This window comes from Chinchilla lanigera, unplaced genomic scaffold (genome assembly GCF_000276665.1).
Source record: "Chinchilla lanigera isolate Chin_1 unplaced genomic scaffold, ChiLan1.0 scaffold00027, whole genome shotgun sequence".
NCBI classification, from domain to species: Eukaryota; Metazoa; Chordata; class Mammalia; order Rodentia; family Chinchillidae; genus Chinchilla; species Chinchilla lanigera.
This window is the reverse complement of record NW_004955428.1, coordinates 6,350,087-6,354,787: the sequence shown is the minus strand read 5'-3', so window position 1 is coordinate 6,354,787 and position 4,701 is coordinate 6,350,087.

Below are 4,701 nucleotides of genomic sequence, written 5' to 3'. Positions count from 1 at the left end.
CCCCTCAATAGAGGCAGATAAAACATTTGACAAAATCCAACACCCATTCATGATAAAAACCCTACAAGAAATGGAATAGATAGTCTTTACTTCATAAAACATGTCTATGTTTTATGTCTATGTCTATGTCTATGAGTCTTTATCTCATAAAACATGTCTATGACAAAGCAACAGCTAACATCGTATTAATGGCCAAAACCTGAAAACTTCCACTCTAAAATCAGGAACAAAACAAGAATGTCCATTATCCCCACTACTGTTCAATCGTTAATAAGTTACTGGGAAACAGTAACCTAATAAATTACTGTTTCATCTGGAAACATTAGTCAGAGCAATTAGAAAAGGAAAAATTAAAGGAAAAAATAGGAGAGGAAGAAGTTAAATAATCATTTTTTGCAGATGACATGATAGTCTGCATACAGAGACAACACCAAAAACTTCATCAAAAACTTGCAAATTTAATATCAAATTCAGCAGAGTAGCAGAATACAAAATCAACACTCAAAATCAATCAATCTATCATTCAATCAATTGATTTTCAGTAGCAACAAACTCAGAAAGAGAAACCAGGGAAACTATGCCCCTCCCAATAGCATTTAAAAAATGAAATAACTAGTAATAAATCTAGCAAAGTATATAAATGATTTTGTACAGTGAAAATTACAATATCCTAAAAAAAGAGATTGAAGAGATTACCAGAAAATTGCAAGATATCCCTTGCTCTTGATAGGAAGAAGCAGCATAGTGAAAATGGCCATCCTCCCAAAACTACTATACAGATTTATTGCAATCTCAATGAAAAATGCCATTAACATACCCCCACTGATTTAGAGAAAATGCTCCTAAAATTCAATTAGGACCAGAAAAGATCTAGAGTAGCAAAAGCAATTCTGGACAACAAAGGCAAGGTAGGGGGCATCACAGTCCCAGACCTGAAATTATATTACAAACCTACTGTGATAAAATCAGTATGGTGTTGGTGAAACACATGCTTGAGGATCAGTGGAGTAGAATACAAGATGTAGACACAACAATAAACACAGTCAACCACCTCATCTTTGACAAAAAAGCCAAATATGTTCACTGGAAGAAAGATGCTCTCTTTAATAAATTATGCCTGAAAAATTGGCTTCACACATACTGAAAGCTAAAACTAGACCCATGTCTATCACCATGCACTAAACTAACAACAAAATGAAATAAAGATCAAATATTAAAACAGAAACACTGAATTTACTACAAGAGAAAATAGGTAGACATCTTGACAACCTAGATATAGGCAAAGACTTCATAATCAAAACTGAAACTACATGGGAAATACACCAAAGAATAGACACCTGAAATCTCGTCTTGTTAAAAAGCTTTTGCACATCAAGAGAAATCACAAACAGAGTAAAAAATAAACCCCTGAATTGGGAATGAATTTTAGTCAACAGTCCTTCAGAGAAGGGACTTATATCTAGAATATATAAAGAATTGAAAAAAATAAGACCTTTGAAATTTTAAGACCCAGTCCAAAAATGGGCATCTGAGCTGAATACACATTTCTCAGATGAAGAGATACAAATGAAAAATAAATACATGAAAAAAATGTTCAACATCACTGGCCATTTGTGAGGTGCAAATTAAAACAACACTGAGATTCTGTCTCAGACCAGAAAGAATGGCTGTCATCAAAAAATTAACCAATAACAAATGCTGGAGGGACTGTGGGGAAAAAGGAACAGCTCTCCACTTTTGGTGAAACCACTGTGAAAATCATTGTGGAGATCCCTTAAAAAACTAAGAATTATAGGTACCATTATTCCTAATTATTCCCCTTTTAACTTTGAAAGCAAAATACAGCATTCAGATTAATTAATACATACTGTACTGAGAAAGTTTGAACATTGTCTGAAAATGCCATGACCATAAAGCTAATAATTACAGAGAATTAAAATCATAATAGCACAGTGATATATGTGTACCCATGTTTATAGCAGCACAATTTGTAAGAGCTAAGTCTTGGAAATAATTCAAATGCCCATCAACAAAGGAATGGATAAAAAAGATGTGTGTTCTGTATAATGCATTACTACTCAGCCATAAAGAAGGATAAATTGGAGACTGTTATAGACAAATGGGTGCAATTTGAGACCATACTCGAAGGAAAATTAATCAGACCCGTATGTGTAAACATTGTATTGTGTCACTAGTGTAAGAAACTGAATAAGTAAATAAGGTTCAAATGTTCAATAGATATTGTGAATTTGGAAGAAACTGTTAAAAAAGATAAACTTTGACAGGGAAAAGGGAAAGAAAGGAATGGAAAAAATATATATATATATTATATATATTTATACACAAGTTACTTCAGATAGTGAGTTTCTTTTAGTTCATTGAAAAGAAAGGCTTGTGCTAATATTGTTTGGGCAAGATATCATGCCTATATCTTGCACTCTGAATAACTACTATGAAGACAACAATATGCAATGTATTATTTATTGTAACACTCCTGATAACCTATTTGAAACTCATTTTATTACTCTTTTTTCTTCTTTAAAATAAAAATCATGAAAAAAGCTTCCTTATTATATTCAGAATTACTGCCTTACATGTAAAATATAATATAAAATTTAGAGCCTTACAAATTTATCAATACAGAAGCAGAATTTTTAATGAATACTAAGTTAAAGTACATCATGTAATCCTTAAAATATGATTAAGTCATTTGTTACAGGAAAATACGGGTGGGAAATATTTAACAATGGTTCCACATAATCTATGAAAATAATTACGAATAAAAATACAGTTTTCTAATTTTAAAAAGTGAAAATATTTATAAAGAAAACTATCATATGTTCTTGAAAACCTTTGTTATATACACATAGTATCAAAGGAAATTAAAATTGGGGTCACAGCGGTATCCCAACTCCCATGTAATTGCAGGAAGAGTCACTAAAGCCATGATAGGAAAAAGCCCTAAGTGTTTGACAGTGGATATAAAGGGATAGTGTGTGTATATGAATAGAAGATACTGTTATTTGCGAGGAGCTAAATGAAACAAGCTAGACACATGATATCACTTTTATATAGATTCAAATAGCAGTTGAATACATAGGCATAGAGAGTGAGGAGCCATTACAACTAGTTATTAAGAGTGTGGGAGAAAAGACCTGGACACAGAGAGTACAAAAATATCATGGCACAAGATGAATAATCTAGAGTTCTAATGTATAGAAAGAGGATTGTATTAATATTGTATTTTAATAAAATTTTCTAAGAGATTGTTGACCTGTTACCATTAAAATAAGCATGTGAGGAAAATATATTAGTTCCTTTGACTCTAACAATTATTCAACATATTTATAGCAAAAAATGCTTTACATTTTAAATATTAAGGATAAAACTGAAAGAAGAAAGGAAAAACTAAGATTCAGTTTTGGAATAGAAAATGATAACTTTGAAAACAAAATACAGCATTCAGATTAATTAATGCATACTGTACTGAGAAAGTTTGAACATTGTCTGAAAATGCCATGACCATAAAGCTAATAGTTACAAGATTGATGTAAGTATTTAATGGTATTATAATAAAATTCAATTGAATTATTTACAAGGATTATAAAATGTTAATTTGGCAGACAGTCAAGTGCTACATATTGATAAGTCAAAATTAATGAAGTGGACACACAGTTGGAAAAATAATAAACAAAAATACAAACTTCTACAAGCATGAAGTTTACCTAAATTTTGCCATTATATAGACAACTATACACATTTCAAACATGTTAAATACCAAAATTAATCTTATTCTTGTGTTTTCTCTTTGTGTGCTTCTTTGAAAATTAAAGAAACTATGAATAAGAACAAAGACTTCCTTGTTCATGGACAAAATGAACTCTGAGATTGTATTTAAATAAAATTATACCCTCAGGAAGTAGTTGATATGAATCCACATTTGAAATTCTGATAGAGAATCAAAATCTAATATAAATATAAAAATATGTGTGAGGCTATTTGCCAAATATTAACAGACTGTAAAAATGTTTTAAAATAATAGAAGAGCACAAATGTTTCAGCCAACGTAATGGGAACACCAAATTTAAATGGATAAATAATCTTTGGTTTGATGGACGTTTAAGAGAGATTGCATCCTTTGTCCTTGGAGTGAGCTCTTGATTCCATTCATTTGGATTTGTAGCCTGAAAAGTGGTTTGTTTTTAAGCAAACCTGGTATCTCCCCCAAGGTTCTCTGCATATGCCAGTTTTCCTTTCCTTTCTTTCATCTGCCACGTTGTAATGCGCTCGGGGCCCTTCTGAGAGGCTGATGCCGTGTTATCTAGATTTTCTAGTCATCACAATCATAAGCAAAATGAACTTCTTCATACATCAACTAGATTCAGGTATTTTTAATACAGCAATAGAAAGCACATTAAGGTAATATGTGGCAAATAACCATATTAAAACATTTTGTTTTACATGTAATAAAAATACTTTAAATGAAAACATCAATAATATTATCTTTCCTCATTGGAAAAATAAGTATTTATTAATGTAAGATTAATACCAAGATTGATAGTTTGCCAAGATATGTAAAGTCTCAGATGCAGAAATTTCTCATCTACGCAGTTATTCTTAGGAAGTATTAACACACTTTTGTAAAAGTACATTCACCAAACATTGTTTTTATTGTGAGAATTTCAAGAGTTTAGCTATAGG